Source organism: Arvicola amphibius, chromosome 11, assembly GCF_903992535.2.
Source record: "Arvicola amphibius chromosome 11, mArvAmp1.2, whole genome shotgun sequence".
Classification (NCBI taxonomy): domain Eukaryota; kingdom Metazoa; phylum Chordata; class Mammalia; order Rodentia; family Cricetidae; genus Arvicola; species Arvicola amphibius.
Window position 1 is genome coordinate 22,357,036 of NC_052057.2, and position 20,523 is coordinate 22,377,558.

Sequence of the window (20,523 nt, forward strand, 5' to 3'; positions counted from 1 at the left end):
CTGGAGGCTGCTTTGCTTCTGCCTTCAGGCATGTCCTATTCTTTCCTTTTTTCTTTATTTCTCTTCCTCTTGATTCCTTCTCCTATTTATTTTCTCTGTCTACCAGTCCCTCTTATCCCTCTCCTGCCCAGCTATTGGTCATTCAGACTACTCAGGTGCCTTAGGCAGGCAAGGTGAAAAAAATACGAAGCATCTTTGCATAATTAAACAAATGTAGCACAAACACATGTAACACATCCTTACATAGTTAAATAATTCCACAACACCTCTTTGTGCCTTTCATTCAGAAATCTTGAAGGTTATATATGGAAGCCTAACTGGTTGGTTCTGTTATGCTGCATGATCAAGATTTTAATTGTGATGGGGTGCACACGTTTAATCCCAGCATTTGGGAAACAGAAGCAGGCAGATCTTAGTGAGTTCGAGGCCTGCCTGGTCTACAAAGCAAGTTCCAGGACAGCCAGGATTATTACAAAGAGAAATGCTACCTCAAAAAACAAACAAACAAAAAACATTTTCATCACTTTGTTTTGTAATTTTTCTCCAAAAATATTGCTGCTAGAATGCTGTTTACCATCTGTCATTTTGAGTCCTACCCCTGTTTTCAGAGAATCAGAACTTTATTCCTGTGACTTAAATGGGATTGTGATTAGTTAAGTTTCATATGCTGATAACTGGTAGAGATTAGAAATTTGATAAATAGCATTACACTTCCTGTTAGTGTAGGTCAAAGCATTTGTAGTGTTTGGGCTCCCTTTAATATCTTCCTCCTTTGTGTGCTTAGTGGATGGAGTAGTAGTGATTTTCTATTCTTGCCTAGAGATTTTACAATGGTGTGAATAATCCCGCTTTATCAATTTTCTTATTAATGTTTATATCTTAGTAGACAAGAGATTCCAGTAGTCACAGAGCAAACATTTAGAAGGCTTCTAACCAAGTAAAACGTTTCAAGGGGGGCAGAAGTGAATATTTTGTTTGGGATAAGGTGGGCTTAATTTTAAATGCTGTTTACTTTCTCATAACCAGAGAATAGTGAGTAAAGAGAAATACTTATGAGGATATGCAGAAATGAAGGTATTGAAAAACTTAAGTTTTTTGGTGTTGATGCAAAGGAAAACAAAGTTTTGTTTATTTCTGCTAGTGATCACAGAAAGTTAATAATAAATATCTTTAATCATAAAAGAAAAGCATTCCAACATAAAGGACAAGTATTTAAGTAGTTTTTACTTACTTTTTCACTTGAAGCATATATTTCTAAAAAATTTAATACATGTTAAATGCTCATGGTACTGATAGGTCCATTAGGAGAAAAGAGAAAAGATTCCTATCAGATTTTAGTCTTAGCCAAGCCTGTAACCCTTAAACAGTAATAGTTTCCATGTTTTGGCTGTGATAAATGAAAATTCCTTAGATATTCATCTACAAGTTATTGTAGGATTTAAAAAACATTTCAGGTCATATCCACAAAGGTAATTATTGGATCATAGAAATTGTCATACTTTCTTCCTAAGAGATTAAAACATTTTGTACTTCTGTGTGTGAGCAATTCCAGTTTGTTCAGGATTTCATATGCTTAACATATATGATGAATTAATAGTCATGTTTCGTGGCACAGTTGCAAGTAGTTTTTTAATATACCAGTAACAAACTTATTATGAAAAAAGAAGGCAAATGATTCATTTCAGAGTAGCCTTAAAAACAAACCAAACCAAATAAAAATTAAAAAACCCATTCAAGAAATATTTTAATGCAGTAAATAAAGGAAGAAATTATGGAAGGCACTATAGTGAAGGGCTTTTATGTTGATGGGTCAGCAGAACTATTACAGTTGCAATGACAGTGAAGAACTGGTCTTTAGATTCAATACAATTGTATAACAAAATTTCAGTGATGTTCTTCACAGAAATGTAAAAAACCGTGTTGATAGTCATATGGAAACATAAAAGAGCCTGAATCACATTTGAACTCCTTATATTTCAGTTCAGTGCTAGAAGTATCACAGAACTTGACTTTAGACTATACTTTGGAACATAGTGATAAAAGCAGTATGATACTAGTCCAAAACACTGTAGAAGAACTCTAACATAGCCCCACCCAGTTACAGTTATCAGATTCTTGATTGAGATGCCAGAAACACAGATTTGGGGGAGGAGGGAATCTTTTTTAACAAGTGTTGTCAAAACAACTGGATATCCACATTTTGAAGGCTGAAAGCTGATCTCTGTTGTTCATCTTGTATAGAAATAAACCTAAAATAGGGGAAAGATCTTAATGTAACACCTGAAACTTGTTTAGGTGTATACAAGACTTTACGAAAAGTACTCCAGCAACCCGGGAAATAGTAGCAGAAACTGACAGATGGGATTACATTCAATAAAAATTCTATGCACAGAGAAGCAACCAGTTAACAAAATAAGAAAACATTGAACAGAAATATTTACTAGCTGTTCATCTGACAGGTGATTAATGTGTGTGTGTGTGTGTGTGTGTGTGTGTGTGTGTGTGTGTGTAAAACTAAGAACAATCAAACAATAAAAGAACAAATAATCCAATCAAGAATGGGCAAATTAAACCAAAACACAACCAAGTACTTTTCCATTGAAGACGTATAAATTCCCAATAAATACAAGAAAATATGACTGTGTTTAGCCAAATGAGTAACTATAAATGGCCAATAATTATATGAAAAGCTGTGTTCCATCTTTATTCTTGAGGGACTTGGTAATAAGAATCACTGAACTTTTATCTCATAAGAACTTTCACCTTTCATTAAGAAAATAAAAGATAGTAAGTGTTGTCAGGAATGTGGATGTAAAATAAACCATTATTTGCTGTTAGTGGAAAATGTAAATTAATTTACCAACTGTGGAGTGAATATGAAGATTCCTCAGTAAGTTAACAATAGAAGTGCGTATATACCACTTTCGGGTATATATCCTGAACATTAAAGTCATCTCACTATAGATATACCTGAATATTTCTGTTTATCATTGTACCATATGTAGAAGCCAGTTATGGAATCAGCCTATGTGCTCATCAGTGGATGAGTAGAGACAGCGCATGATATTTCCACAGGAGAGTTTTATTCAGCCATAAATATTCAGCCATAAAGAATGAAAAAGGATTTGTCCTGGAGACCATCCTGTTAAATGAAATAAGCCAGTGACACAGAAACAGGAATTGCATATTTATGTCATGTGTGAACTTTATCTGGGGGAAAGAACATGGAATTAGAGTAGAGGCTAATAAGTGTGGCTCTAGGGGTGGGTATACCTGGGAATGCCATAATAAAACCAGTTACTTGGTATGATTTAATATATGCTAATAAAGAAATGAGTGGCTAAAATATAGTTTCTATGTGGAAAAAGTGAAGAAATGAAGGTTGTTGCTTATATAAAATAATTCAAAGTAATGCCTGCATTAAATTTCAGTCATGTGAAAGGTTTATACTAATCAGTTTTTCTCTTGAACAAAGAAATGAGAAAAGACAGATATACTGTAAACAGGAGATGCTTATTTTAGATGTTTTTCCTGACAAGTACGTTGGTTGCTGAGTGAAATAGAATCATTACAGACACTTTGAATGTTGACAAGGTTAGCCCCTCCAAGTGTTCTGTACCTCACCATACTCAAAAGACTTTTACAGATACTTTGAATGTTGACAAGGTTAGCCCTCCAAGTGTTCTGTGCCTCACCATACTCAAAAGACTTTTACAGATACTTTGAATGTTGACAAGGTTAGCCCCTCCAAGTGTTCTGTACCTCACCATACTCAAAAGACTTTTATAGATACTTTGAATGTTGACAAAGTTAGCCCCTCCAAGTGTTCTGTGCCTCACCATACTCAAAAGACTTTTACAGATACTTTGCTTTCAGACTTTTTTTTCATATTGCCTTTGAACAGTGTTTTGTTTTTTCACTTTCAGATCTGTTGTATATGTAATTTGATGTTCTTGCCTGATACTATTTTATTGCCTTTGCCCATTGGCATATAGGATTTTTTTCATGGTTTTTGATGTTTGGCTTAAGGTTTTCTTTTGTGGCTTATCTTTCCTATGAACATCATGGATAAATTTACCTAGGAGATAAATATCCACTCCTACACCAGACTTACCAGGTTTTATTTAGCCCAACAATTTTTATTTTCATGCCATTATAGCAGACAGAATATACATTATGTTATAGAACCAGTTTATTCTTATAATATTTTTACAATATGTGATACTGTATTTTACCCAAATCTTATATTTCATGACTGATCTTGGTTGACTTTTTTTTATAAAGTCATGCTCCCCAATATTACACAATATTAATATCAATAACTTTGCAATATTTAGAATATATAATATTGTAATTACCCAGAACTTATATGTCATGATTGATCTTGATTGATATTTTATTAAGTCATGTGCTCCAGTATTATATATTATTAACATCAATAACTTTGCAATATTTTCAGAACTTATATAAATATAATTTTTTGTGGACAAATAGGAAAATAAAAAGCTGACGTAATTATAAATAATATTTACAATTCTCAAAGTTGCCACTCATAATATGTACTTTTTGTTTGGGTTTAATGTCTTAATATAGATTTTAAGCAAAAAAAAGTTATGGGAAGGAAAAAGTTACTGTTGAAAAAATGAGAAACACAGCAAAAGCATGGATGTAGGCTTCTTTGTGAGAATCTTCATTTTTTAAATAGTCGTGTCAGATTTTTTTAAAAAATTATGTGTAATTGTGTGTGTTTATACACTTACATATCTGTGTTTATGTATGTGGGTGGAGGTCAAAAGATAGATTTCAGGAATTGGGTTTTCTCCTTCTATTGTGTTGGGTCTAGAGATCAAACTCAGGTTGTCAGGCTTGGAACAAGTGCTTTTACCTACGGAACCATCTTGCCAACATGATTTTGGAGGATTTTGAAGCTATTATTTTCTAACTGTTGCTAGGAAACCTAAATGAGATTGCAGGGCTCCTGTAGGGTACTTGACAGGCTTACAATTGATAAGGTCACAGGGATTCAGAAAGGTAAGATATTTTTACATTAAACACTGTTAATGATCTTGTTTGAGATTCCCAGAAAATGTCTGAGGAAAGGCATGATATCTTACCTAAGTTATTACATAGTGCATTCAGGTTTTAAGCCTGGTTTATTTCTATGTTAAAATAAAATATCCCTCTATAGAAGAAATACTATGTATATATTGTCAGCATTCACAGAAAATGTTGATTGTGTTGAAAGTTTGCTTTAAAACCGGTGAGAAGTTCCTTTCTCTTTCCAAGACCCCCACATTTTCTGCTGTCTTTCCTTCCTGCCTTAGTTTTCTTTTCTGAGACTTTGATTCTTTAATGGTAAGGATGACTGAAGTCCTGAGTTACGTTTTTCAAAATTTCCACCCTGAACAGGAATGTGGGCCCTACTTTACCTATAAGTAGGTTTCAACTTTGTATGATCTGAAGTGTACAAGTGGAGCTTGTAGATTGGAAGGTTGTTATTTGAAGGGAATCTGAAAGAGAGGATGTTACTCAAGATATCAAGCCATGTAGAAGCAACAAAACATATATTAGATTATTATGACTAAGAGTAGTACCAGAAATATCAGGACCTTTTTTATCATGACTTACCTGATAACTATATTAACAGATAATTAAAACTGAAGGCAGAGTCTGACAGATTTCATTTGAATATTTGTAAATCTTCAAGGGCTAGGGGTATACTGCCCCAGTGGTCAGGAATACACAAAAAACTGTCACAGGTTTATTACTTTGTTGTATTGTTAGAAGTCTTTTAAGATAGCTCTTCTACTAGGTAAATTCTTAACCTAGGCAATATGTCTCAAAGTCCAGATTCTTAACTTTTTTTTAAGACATTTTTTCCTTTATTTTACATACTGATCACAATTTTCCCTCCCTCCTCTCCTCCTCATTCTTCTCCCTGAATTCCCATCTACCCTCCTCCCAATCCACCCATTCCTCCTCTATCTCCATTCAGAAAGGGACAGGCCCTCATGGACTTGAACATAGTATGGCACATCAAATTGAGGTAGAACTGAGCTGCTACCCCTGTATAAAGGCTGGGAGAGGCAATCCAGCATGGAGAACAGGTTCCTGAAAGCCAGCTAAGCTCCAGGGGATAGGTCATGACCTCACTGCTAGGAGCCTTAAAAACAGACAAGCTACACAACTGTCACACTCATGCAGAGGGCCTAGGCCAGTCCCATGCAGGCTCCCTAACTGTTGGTTCAGAGTTCATATGCTTCCACGAGCTCAGGTCAGCTGTCTCTGTGGATTCCCCCATTAAGACCTTGACCCACCTGGCTCAATGCAATCCTTCCCCCTTTCTTTAGGAGGACCCCCAGAGTTCAGTCCAGTGACTGACTGTGGAACTCTATATCTGCTTCCATCAGTTACTAGATAAAGGCTCTGATGACAATTAGTCACAAGTATGATTATAGTAGATGGCCAGTTCAGGCACCCTCTCCACTATTGCTAGGGGTCTTAGCTGGGGTCATCCTTGTAGATTCCTGGGAGTTTTCCTGGCACCAGGTTTCAACCTAGCCCTCCATCCAGACCCCAAACGTCCTCCTACACCTAACCTGCCCAACTCACTTCCTCAGTTTCCCATCGCCCTACCCCTGGCCCCTGCCCTCAGTTTATCCAGGAGATCTCTTCTATTTCCCCTTCATAGGGAAATCCATCTTCTTTTGGACCCTCTTTCTTATCTAACGTCTTTGGGGATGGTAGGTTGTTTATCCTGTACTTTACTCCTAATATCCACTTATGAGTTAGTACATATCTTATTTGTATTTCTGAATCTGTTACCTCACTCAGAATAATTTTTTTATAGTTCCATCCATTTGCCTGCAAATTTCATGATGCCATTGATGTTTTTTCTACAATTGAGTAATATTCCATTGTGTAAATGTACTACGTTTTCTTTACCCATTCTTCAGGTGAGGGGCATCTAGGTTGCTTCTAGGTTCTGGCTATTATGAATAATGCTGCTATGATCATAGTTGAGCAAGTGTTCTTGTGGTATGGTTATTATTGAGCAGGATCCAATAGTGGTAATGCTGGGTCTTGATGTAAATTGATTCCCAATTTCCTGAGAAACCGACATAATAATTTCTAAAATGGCTGTACAAATTTGTACTTCTACCAGCAGTGGAGGAGTGTTCCCTTTGCGCTACTTCCTCTCCAACATAAGCTGTCGCTTGTTTTTGATCTTAGCCGTTCTGACTGGTGTATGATGCATCTCCCTTATGACTAAGGATGTTGAACAATTCTTTGAGTGTATTTTGGCTAATTGAGATTCTTTTGCTGAAAATTCTCTGTTTAGATTTGTTACCTATGGTTTTTTTTTTTTTTTTTTTTTTTTTTTTTTTTTTTTTTTTTTTTTTGGTTTTTCGAGACAGGGTTTCTCTGCAGCTTTTTTAGAGCCTATATTTTAATTGGATTGTTTGGTATTTTGGTGTCTAGTTTTTGAGTTCTTTATATATTTTGGAGATCAGCCCTCTGTCAGATATAGGGTTGGTCAAGATCTTTTCCTTATTCTGTAGCCTGCCATTTGTCTTATTGACAGTATCATTATCTTTACAGAAGCTTTTCAGTTTCAGGAGGTCCCATTTATTAATTGATGATCTCAGTGTCTGTGCTATAATTGATCCCAAAAATTCTACCAGGGAACTCCTACAGTTGATAAGCACCTTAATTAATGTGGCAGGATACAAGATCAGCTCAAAAAATTAGTAGCCCTCCTATATACAAATGACAAATAGGTTGAGAAAGAAATAAGAGGAACATCACCCTTTACAATAGCCACAAATAACAAAATATCTTGGGGTGACTCTAAGCAAATAAGTGAAAGATCTATATGACAAGAACTTTTAAATTTTTGAAGAAAGAAATTGAAGATATAAGAAAATGAAAAGATCTCATTTGCTCTTGGATAGGTGGGTTTAATATAGTAAAAATGGCAATCTTAAAGATTCAATGAGACCCCCATATAAATCCCAGCACAATTCTTCAGAGATCTCAAAAGAATAGTACACAACTTCATATTTCACAAAAACAAAAAACCCAGGATAACTTAAAAAATCTTTACAGTAAAGGAACTTCTAGAAGTATCACCATCCCTGACTTTGAGCCCCACCAATGAACTATATTAATAAAAACAGCTTGGTATTGGCATAAAAACAGACATGTGGATCAATGGAATTAAATCAGAGACCCTGTTATATATCCACACACCTATGAACACCTGATTTTTGACAAAGAAGATTAAAATTATACAGTGAAAAAAAGAAAGCATTTTCAATATATGTCGCTGGCATAATGATATTGGCATGTAGAAAATTGCAAATAAACCCATATCTATCCCCATGCACAAAACTCAAGTCCAAGTGGATCAAAGACCTCAACATAAACCCAACCACACTGAACCTCATAGAAGAGAAAGTAAGTGGGAAGTAGCCTTGACTGCATTGGGACAGCAGATTCTTTACCCTTAAAGAACTCACTTTCATAGTAATCAAGGTAATATAAACCAATTTTTGGTGCCTGCACATATGATTCAGCCTGTAATTATCTATCTAAATTATCTATCTATCTATCTATCTATCTATCTATCTATCTATCTATCTATCTATCTATCTACCTACCCACCCACCCATCTACCTACCCACCTACCTACCCACCTACCTATCCATCTTTCTAAAAATACCAGCAAATTATCTGCAGCAATGTTGGATTCGGAACTCTGCAATAATATTTTTAAAGGGTTTAGGGGAATATATCTGAATCTAGTAATATCGTTTCAGACAAATTAATGTTTTAGAACACAATATAAATTTTGCACACACAAGGACTCAAAGTATCCTGCCCAGAAATCATTGTTGAATAAGTTATGAACAGATGTACTCTAGCAAGAAATTCAGTGAATCAAGAAAAAAATAATGGGCTACAAGATGTAATGATACGCCAAGAAAGTAATAAAATATGCTGTTAAGCTTAAATACACTTAACAAGATCAAAATTTTAAATTATAAATATGATTTTTACCAAAGATGTGTTATTTTCATATTACTATCAGGTGAAAAAAATCATAAATGAAAAGTCAGGGAACATATGCATTGAAAACAGTCTTCTCTAATACAGTTAACTAGGAATGAACAAACTCAATCCAAAAATAATAGAGAAAAACTAGTTACAGAAACAGATTAAAAAACAAAGAAACAAAAAATAAAAATGTTTTGCTATGTTGGTAATAAAAATAAATTGTGCTGGCTTTTATTTAACTGTTTAACATTAAGTGACTAAGAGTCTATTGTGGGAAGAAAAATGCTAAAGTGTATGCATTCTACAAGAGACACATTGTGCTAATAAAAAGAAATTGAAATAAGAGATAGGCACATAGCAATCAGTCCATTCCCTATAAGCAGTTTAGAGTTTTCTAAAAATTACAGACTTTTTAATGCTGAAAGGATGAAGAGCTTATTAATTTGAAGTTATATTTCATTCATCCATGTGGAGGTAATTTAAGTGGGTTGAATTTTATCAGCTTTGTAATTGTCTGTATCTCCTCCTATGGGTAAGGTGCATTACACATTGACATTTTCAGCCACTGACATTCTTAATTTGAATTTGTGTCAGGTTTAGACTTTCAAGATGCTTAATCTTTTAATATAGATCATGTAGGTTGCATTCAAGTCTTTTCACATTTTAAATGTTTGACATAGGTTTCTGTGATCAGAAGGGAAATTAAAGGGAAAACAGTTCTGGGCATCTAGACTGGTACACTATTTACCCTTGACGAATGTGACTGTTTCTTGATGAATGTGATTTGCTAGAGCCCTTAGAAGCCTCTGTCCTATTTGGAAAGCAGTTCTTGTAGGTGACAAGAAATAGTATGTGTTACATGCATTTCCCTCATGTTCAAGATATGTCTTCTTCATTTCTTATATACATATAGTTGAGCCTTTGGTTTATTATTTGGTAATATGTTATATATTACATATAGAGTTTTAGAATTCATACACAGTTTTTGTATACACACACATATATATATTAATTTTTGTGTTTATAAGACTAGAAATTATATCCAGTGTCTCATTTATGCCAGGCATTGAGCTGCTTCACCAGCCCTAAATATGCCATATTGTCATTAGAATTCTGTTAAAAAATTTTCTTTCAATTCATTTTTATTTCTGGATAGCGACTACAGAGTAAGGTGTTACTTTCTTTACTCACTATGAAAAGAAGGTGACTGCTGTTTTTTCAGTTGTGAAACAATATTCTGCTTTTTTTGTAGGTGATATACTTCTCATTGCTTCTTTTGAAAGTAATTCTTTATTCATGTCCCTTCCCTCCATCCCCCAGAGATAGTCTTTCTTTGTAGTTGGGCATGCTTTGTACTTGTTATTTGCTATCTTCCTGTTTCAGCCACCCCTCCCTCACACATCAAATGCTGGGATTGAAGTGATGTGTAACCATGCCTTTTTTTTTAAATGGTAACCATATGTGTGGTTGTAATTTTCTTTATATTGGTGAAATTAATGATAGAACTGAAATGATTCTAGAATCTATAGCTTAATTAGTTTTTCAAAATGTTTTTTTCCAGTTATTTTAAAACAATGGTTTTCCTTCATTTTTCTTCTGCTCTTTTGGAAATATGATCTTTACATAGGAAAGTGATGGAGGAGAGTTATCTGTCTATGTTACTTTCATTGGTTAATTAATAAAGAAAACTGCCTTGGCCCTTTAAGAGAACAGAAAATTCTCAGAATAGACAGAACAGAATGCTGGGTAGCAGGAGTGGGGAGACACTTCAGGCAGTCGCCATGCTTCTCCTCTCCGAGATGGACACAGGTTAAGATCTCTCCTGGTAAGCCACCCCTCGTGGTGCTATATAAATTACTAAATATGGGTTAAAGCAAGATATGAGAATCAACCAATAAGAAGCTACAGATAATGGGCCAGGGGCCAGGCAGTATTTAAATGAATACAGTTTCTGTGTAATTATTTTGGGTGTAAAGCTAGCCGGCGGCAGGGTGGCGGGACACAGCCCTGCTGCTCCTTTCTACAGGAAAGTTTCCTTCCAGATTGAAACATTCCACCTTGCAGGTAAGCTCCTTAAGCAGGAAGGCAAACAATTCAAAGTAGAAAATCTCTGAAACTGACTGTGTTCACTAGGTCCCCTTCCTGCCAAAGTAAGCAGTAAAAGTTGTAAGTCCCTCTCAAATGGAAGAAAGCTGATCAGCAAAAGGGTATCATTGGAGAAAAGGTACAAAGAAGAATCTCGGAAGAACCAGTTTGCTAAGAAGACTCAGACAAGCTGAGCTGCAAAGAAAACTCTGAGACCAGAACAGCTATCTGGAAGAAGCAAAAACCAGCCAAGATGCCTGGAAGCAGTTTACACCAATTGAGGTACTAGGAAAGGATATTCTCCTCCTCCTTTAACTGCCTATAGGCTATGAGTTGTGCTCCAGTTTCTCAGCTTTGTGAACATTATCCATGCTGGTATGGGTTTTGGTAATACAACTGTCTATGAATCATTTCTGTTCCTGTATGTAACCCCAATAAAGCTCATCTATTTACTCAATTCTTCTTTGGTGGTATCTGTATTGTTATCTGTCATGGGTTCCCTGTGTGGGATGAGTAAACATGTGTGTTGTATCTCTCTAGAAAAAGTTTGTCACAGAACAGACTGTCCTGTTCTTTTTATTCCATTTCCATTCTTTCTCATTTGTTATTATCTCCATTTCATTCTGTATACATTTCAAGCATTCTTCAGTAATATAATCTGCTATTCAGTCTTGACAGGGTCTCTGCAGGTATTCAGGCAGGGAAATCAACCACATAAAAATATGAGAGTGGAAACTTGATGCAGATTGATCATCAACCTGGATCATACTTTGGGGGAGTCTAATAACAGGCAGTTTATTCCTAATGTATTTAAGCCCAGTATAATTTGGAAAAAGTTTCCTGGTACAGTACAATTCCTGGTGCACAAAGAGGCATAATTACAATGAAACTCAACTCAGGGTACATGTCATTTCTTGCAGGAAGATGGGTTCTAGAGATAGGTTACCTGTACTAGCTTTAGGGCCAAAGGGTGTGGCCTGGTCTGTGTCGTATGGATAGCATAGAGATCTTTTGGGCTATTAGCCACCTTTAGTCCTGGTTTGTGGAGCCTCTAGCTATAAGAGTTATTAGATTACTAACCACCTGGTTGTAGGAGCTTGATATGGCCTGGCCTAACAGATAACACAGATCATGAGGTACTAATCACTTCCAGTTCTCAGCTTCCTGTGTTTCCCATTGGAAGGACAATGCTGTGTGGTTAACATTCCTAGTTACTCTGGAGATCTGTGGGCACAGGGACCTTCATGTTATACTCTCAACACAACCTGTTCTGCATTGATATATTAACTTTGGTTTTTTTTAATTGTAGTCAGTGCATTTTATAAGCTTCCTCTTATTGCCAAAATCCTCAATCTTGTTTCTTGATTTCTTGAACATATTAGTAATAATGTCCCTAGCCTTTCACTACTCTTGTTATCTACGTATCTATTGTATTATCTAGACACCTGGTTTGTAATACCACTTCTTACCATTTAAGGTAACTATTTTGATTGACACCTAAATACAGTAGATAAAACTGTAGAGGTAATTTTAAGCTTCTGGCTTACTTTCTTCCAGAGACTGCTTTTGGCTCAAGTAGTTACTTAGTTTTGAGACCCTTGCTGTCTGAGATTACCATAATCTACTCAGGGATCAAGATAATTTGAAGTTGTTTATGTATCAAGGGCTTTTTTATATTTCTTTCCTATTTTAATTGATATAAAATTCCAACTCTCTGGATAATTATACATTTATAGGTGTACAATATAGCGGCTTTATTTTTAGTGTAATACAATTATTTAATTATAGAAATTTTCTACTTCAAAAAGAAAGCTCACACATCTTAATTCTCCATCCTACTGTCTTCTGGTACCCCCCTAATCCATAGATTCCTATTTCCTACATGGACTCCTATCATATGCGATCTTTTCTGCTTTTTGTCTTACATGCATGGTGCATTTTATTTTTCCCTGTGTCAGTTTGCCAAAAGTGTATTTTCACATCCAAAATATCAGGTGTGTTGTCAGAGGTCTGTCAATTAAGATCTGTATATCCTTGTTCTTGTATATATTTTTCATGGTATAATAAAATCTTTCAAGTTCTCAGCTACTGTTTTCCCAGCCCCATATTGGGCATTTGTCTCAAAGGGGAAAAATAGTCTCTGCTCACGGCTTACCTATTATTTGAACTTCCTTCTCTGGATCTGGCTTTGTAATTCTTCACTGTCTTGATGACTGTCTAATGTGTTCAAGTACAGGTTTTTTTTGTATCTTTCCTAATTTTCCATAGGAGTTCGTTGGAAGTATATGTTTGCTTGACTTTATTAAATCAAGAATATGTGCTGGGATCCAGGTAGAGATTTATATTCTACAAAACAGACAAGGGCTTTTGCAGTCAATGAGATTACATTTTAGGAACAGGTATACACATACTTCTCAAATATGTTTTATGTCAAATGGGAAAAATCACATGAAATAGGAAAGAAGTTTTGGGGATCTTGCTAGATGCTGAGTACTATTTTAAATGATGTCATTTAGGAAAAACCCATATGGTAAGATGACACTGGAGAGAAACTGGGAGAGAGGCATATGGAAATTAGGCAGAGTTAACCTCAAGTCTAAAAACCTTGAGGCAAGAATGAGCTGAGCATATCTAAACATCATACACTATGGCACAGATAAACTGAGCCTTGTGGAACTGCAGGTCATGAGTACTGCTGTGCAAGTTTAGAGTTAATAGCAGAGTTGAGAAGCCATTGTAGTGGTTTGGGCAGAGGAAAGACTCAGCTGACAGCACTTCTACCATAGGCAGTATTTTCAGGCCTGATGTAAACATTGGGGGATAAGGCTGGACACACAGAAAGTATTGACATTCTCTGAGTAATTACAGAGCGAGGGAGGAAAAGGTGCTTCAGGTTAAAGTATTGACAATGTAGGATTTTAAGTATATTCTGCTGTTACAGAGCATTTGCTTTCTTAGACATTTGGATGTGAGGATGCAAGATAGGAATTGAGGGTGATTCTATCATTTTGGGGCTTCAAAATGAGAAAAGTGGAAGTTGGACTGATACGCTTGCTAGAAGGTTTGCCTCTGTCAGGAAGATCTCTAATTTGCTAGTTTCTTTTCCTTAGAATAAATGAATACCTTTTTCCATTCATTTTAAAGAATTTTTCAAAAATTTTTGTTTTATGTGTATGAGTATTTACTTAAATATATGTGTTACATGTGTGCCTGGTGCCTGCAGAGGCCAGAAGATGATATTAGATCCCCTGGAACTGAAGTTTTTGATGGTTGTGAGCTACTATGAGGAAATTGGGAACCAAACTTGGATCTTCAACAAGAGTAGGAGGTGCTGTTACCTCCTGAACCACCTCTGTAGCCCCATCTCTCTTGCCATCTGCCCTAAGATTGCTTCTGCCTTTGACTGTAAAGTGCATTTATTTCAGGCAACAAATAGACAGATTCTGGTTGGCCTACTTTCCTTCCCTTCTGCCCTCCCTCCCTTTCTTTTTTTTTCTTGTTCAGTCTCCTAGTTCGTTTTATTTATTTTTATTTTTTGGATTGGTGAGTTTAAAGTATTAATATTCAGAGTTATTATTAAAATATGTGTATTTATTCCTTCTGTTGGGTTGATTTTGATTTTATTTTTTTCCTGTTCCTGATTTTCTGATATTGTTTATACTTTGCTTTAATCTCATGAATGTGTTTATCTTTCTCTTTGGTTTGAAGATTCTTCCAAGTATTTTCTGGAGAACTGGCTTGGTGGTCATAAAAACCTTTAGTGTGTTTACTATTATGAAAGCTTTCTTTCCTCTTCAATGGTAACACATAACTTTGTTGAGTATAGTAGTTTGATAGGCAGTTGTATTTGAATTTAAATAAATCACTCCAAACTCTCATGACTTTTAAAGTTTCTGTTGAGAAATCTGTTATTTAAATAAATTAGGCTGTCTTTATATGTGACTTGACATTTCTCTTTTGCAGCTTGCCATGTACTTTCTCTGTTCTTTATATATGCTTTTGACTATAATGGGAGACTTAACTGATCATCTCTGTTTGGTGTTCTAATGCCTCTTATATCTGGATGGCTATTTCTTTTTGTTGTTGTTGTTGTTTTTTCGAGACAGGGTTTCCCTGTAGTTTCCAGAGTCTGTCCTGGAACTAGCTCTTGTAGACCAGGCTGGCCTCGAACTCAGAGATTCGTGGATGGCTATTTCTTACTTCAGTTTTGAAAATCTTGTTATAATTTTATTGAAATGACTTCTATGTCTTCAGTATGAAGATCGCCTCTTTCTTTGTCATTGATTAACTAGTTTGATCTTTTCATAGTATGCTGTTGATCTTGAATGTTGTGTTTGTACCTTCTTATTTTATTATTTTCTACGTGTTTCAATTTTTCTACCTGTGATTAATTCCTGACCTTTTGGTTTACTCTTTCTCCATTATATGGGTACGGTTTTCAGTCTTACTTCTTTTGTTAAAATACATTTATTTTGTATTTATTTTGTATGTGTGAGTGCAAGTATGCTGGTGCCATAGTGCACACATAGAGATCAGAAAATAACACTAAATAGTTGGTTCTCTCCTGTCACCTTGTGGAATCTATTGATTGAAGTCAGGTCTGCCTACAAGTATCTCTACATGCTGAACTATTTGAATGGCTGAACTATTTCATTTCCAGTGTGGTTTGATTTTCCTCTCCCGTATTTCTGTTTATTAAGTTCTACCCTATGTGTGTGGTGCTTGTGTAAGCCAGAAGTCAATACTGGGTATATTTCCCTGCTAATATCTTTTGTTTTTTTGATACAGTATCTCTCACTGAATTTAGAGCTTGCCAATTTGCTGGTCTTGAGTGCTTCTGGGATCCTATTTTCTCAGCCTTACAGTGTGGTAGTAAAGGCACATGCTGCCATACCCATCTTTTTACATGGATTTTGGGAATCTGAACTTAGGTCCTCGTGTTTGTATGTCACATACTTTACCTACTGAGCTGTCTTCCAGGGTTTAAATTCCACTTTCACATCCTGTGTGTCTTTATTTCATTTGGGTGTTTCTTTGTGTTCTTTTGGAATTTTTCAACAGATTATTTGTGTTCAGTGATTCTTGGGAAAGCCTGTCCAAGAGAGAATGAGAACAAAATGAATGGCAGGAGGGAGAGTGTGATGACTATTCTTGGTTGTCAATCTGACTGTATCTGGAATGAAATGGAGGGCACACCTGTGAGAGATCTTTGACTTTGTTTGAAGTAGATGAATCCCCTTTTGGTCTGGACCTTTGAGGCAGAAAGACACAGGCCTTTAATCCAGATCTTGAGGTCACACCTTCTGCTAAAAGCCTATATAAGGATATGGAAGAAAAAAGTTCATGTTCTTTGCCTCCTTACCCTCACCTTGCTAGCCCATCCATTCCTTCACTAGTGTTTGAGTCTACTTTTTCAGGATTCCAGCATATACAAAAGACCAACTGAGACATTCAGTCTTTTTGGACTGAGCAACTACTAGATTCTTGGACTTTTTATTCATAGTTAGCCATTGTTGGATTAGTTGGACTGCAGCCTATAAATCATCCCAATAAATTACACACACGTGCGTGCACACACACACACACACACACACACACACACTCATTCCATAAGTTCTGTGGTTCTAGAGAACCCTGACTGATGAAGATATGTACTTAAAATAAGATAGAACTGGCCTGCTAAAATACTAAGTTATCTATTAAATAAAAAGAATAAATGGAAGGAGAATGTGCTGGGTGGTGTATAGAGTCTGATGCAGTATCAATTACTGGCTACAGCTTTCAGATTCAGATTTTACAGATTCAGAGTTTCTTCCTGGCCTCATGGATACCTATTCCAGATCTGGAGAGCTGGTTGGTCCTTCATGATTAAGTTAAAGTGATGGCTGTATCTCTGCAGCCCTTCAGTGATCAAGCTATTAATGCTATTCCTCTTTCTGGGAAGTCCTGTAAGAGATAGAGGCTGTGTCACAGATGCTTGCTCTATCAGTGGATGGTCTTTCACAGGTCTGGTCACAAATTCTGGTCACATTCTGGGAAGTCATTCAGTAGTTTAATTGCTAATGCTGGCCCTTTTTCTAGGTTGTCATTCCCAATGTTGTACATTTCCCTTTGACCCTTAAGTTCTTTAGAAGACTTTGTTTCTGACCATGTTTTTATCTTGCAAATGTTTCTTCACAGCAGTCTAGCAGTCTGCTGCTCAGATTTCTGTATATAGTCCCCAAACACTTGCTCTGAATTTCCCAAGAATGGGTCTGGGATTGCCAAGCCTTTGACTCAGTAAGAGTATTTTAAAAATACCAACTTGTGGGTTTGGAGCGATGGCTCAGCAGTTAAAAAAAACTTGCTACCCTAACAGAAGATCATCCTGGGTTCAGTTCCCACATGATATCCCATAACCATTTGTAACTCTAATTCCAGAAGATCCAATGTCTTCTTTGCAGGTTCCAGGCACACACACAATGTGTATTACACACATGCAGACAAAACATTAAAGTATAAAAATAAATCTTCAAAAAAATCTGTTTTGAGCTCTGGTTAAGCACCTACAGGAGAGGGCTTTCTCAAGCAGTGCCTTTATTTCTTGGCTGATGTCACATGCAACTTTGATTTTCCTTTCTCCCTGCTCCTCCTTAAAGCATTTGTTCCTGAAGGTACACCCAGTGTATGGGTCTCTGCTCTCTGTTTAAATATGGCTCTGGACCCTGACTCTCTGGAAGTCGGGGCCTTCATAGACTGCACCAATCTCTCTGAGATGTATAGTGTTTCCTGTTCTGCTTTTAAAAGTTTTATAGTTTTCTTTTTTGTTATAATAGAGATTTTTAAAAACATTATCCATCTTTTATAGCTACTATTCCACTTTCCCATTTCCTTAGTGAGATTCCAGCAGACCATGTCTGCATGCAGAATGTGCCATATTAGATCAACATTTGTTAAGAGGTTTTTAAGTGTTATGGTAACAGAAAGGAGTTTTTACAATTTGTATTAGAGTCTTAGATTTTCATAAGATTGGAAAATATACTTTTCATAATTCATTCATTAGCTACTTGATTTTTTTTTGGTGCCACTGTCAACTTATTTGTTTGATCTTTAAATAAGAATTTTTTTTTCCCACTCTGACACCCAAACACCATGCATCTGAACATCCTCCATGTGGTCAACCCTCCACCACAACCCTAACAGACTACCGAGAAATAGGCACAAACCTCACCAGTTGGAAAAACAGCAGACTTCATGGGCACAGGTGTAGATCACAATAGTTGAAAGAACAGGCATAGGTATAAGCCATACAGATGGAAGAAAAAGTAAGTAAATGCCAGTGTAACAATACATTCAAGCACCGAAAGAGCAGTATGGTACCACCAGAAACCAGTGACCATATAACAGCAAGACCTGAACATTCTAATGCAGCTGAAACACAAGAAAATGAACTTAAAAGTACTTTATGAAGATGATAGGTTATGAAATAAGAAATGAAAAATTCCCTTAAAGAAGATGAAGGGAGAAAAGAATAGAAGAAATCAATAAATTCCTTAAAGAAATGAAAGAAAGCCAAGAAAAAACAATCAAACAGATGAAGTAAACAGTTCAATACTTGAAAATTGAATTAGAAACAATAAAGAAAACACAACACAGAAGAATTCTGGGAAAGAAAAATCTGGGGAAGTAAATAGGAACTACAGAAGTAATCATCACCAATAGAATACAAAAGAAGAAAGAGAGAATTTCAAGCATTGAAGATACGATAGAGGAAATAGATTCATCAGCCAAAGAAAATGTTAAATGCAATAAATTCTTAATAAAACATCCAGGAAATCTGGGACACCATGAAGAAAACAAACCTAAGAATAATAGGGATAGAAGAAAGAGAAGAATTCCAACTCAAAAGCACAGAAAATATATTCAACAAAATCATAGACGTAAACTTCCCCAACCTAATAAAGGGCATGTCTATAAAAGTACAAGAAGCTTACAGAACACCAACTAGAATGAATCAAAGAAAAGAAAAGTTCCCTAAACATATAATAATCAAAATATTAAATATACAGAATAAAGAAAGAATTTTGAGAGCTTCAAAGGAAAAAGGTCAAGTAACATATAAAAGCAGACCTATCAGAATTACATCCAACTACTCTAAAAGCCAGAAGGTCCTAGACAGACATTCCACAGACAATAATGGGCAATGGATGCCAACCCAGACCACTATACACAGCAAAATTTTCAATCAACATAGATGGAGAAAACAAGACTATTTTATGAATCAGGAACAGAAGTATAAACTGGAGTATCTAATGGCATGCAAAATTAACACTCTGACCTTTCAGAACTAATCTTCATGAGGAAGCAGATAATATATATCTAAATCAAGTATAGATTATACATAGTGCTATGAATGAAATAATACTTCTTTGTTGTTGTGCTAGGTAAACGCTGCCCTTTGAACTGTGTTGCCAACCCTGAAATAATGTTTTGTTATAAAGAAAACATAGTAGATATAGATAGAATCTTCATCTGTGTGTAAGCTGTCCTGCAAAGATGTCAATAAATATTTATTCAGCCCAGATAGTGTATAGTAACTACAAACCAAAGACAGTATTATTGAAGTGTAACTCGTTGAAACGTTAGTTTATTGAGGTTTATTACTGGAATATGAGTGACTCTTAAACTACTTGCTCAAATATGAATGACAGCTCATGCATTCTGAATCCTTGTTACTTGGTGCCCAATATTTGCAGGCAGCTCCACTAAAAAGTGGTTATTGCTTTCTCAGCTCTAGGGGAGTCTTGCTGAGTCCCTTCTGGAGTCTTCCAAGTTTCTGAGCTTCTTTAGCCTTTGAGTTTCATCAGTTTCTTGAGGCCTCCGACTTCCTTCCTTCCTTCTATCAAGAAGGAATGTTTCAATTTGGGGAAAATAATTATGCACTATCAACAAATCCATTATTGAATAGAGAATAGGAATATGAGAAACTTAGTCATACAAAGCCAGTGAAAATCATGGCAGATACAAAAAAGTGAATAGAAGATGGCAGGGGAGGGGAATGATGATGGGTCAATGAACTGCTTTGGAAGTGACCCAGATATATGTGAATGGAGCCTGTTGAGGCAAGAAACAAGAGCCTGTAGGTTGATAAGATGGACATAACACAATTAAGTATAAATTACCACAATTTGTTAGAAGAGAGACATGGTCCCTTGTAGTCTGAAATAATCTTATTTTAGGAAGAAGGAGAAGGAGGCACAGGATTAAATTTTAATTTAGGTGCTAGTTGTTGTTTTAAAGAAATTGGGGTTGGGGATATAGCTCAGTGATAGAGTGCTTGTTTACCTTGCTAATCCCTAGATCCAGTCTCTAGATGCTTGCACACATGCGTGTGTATGT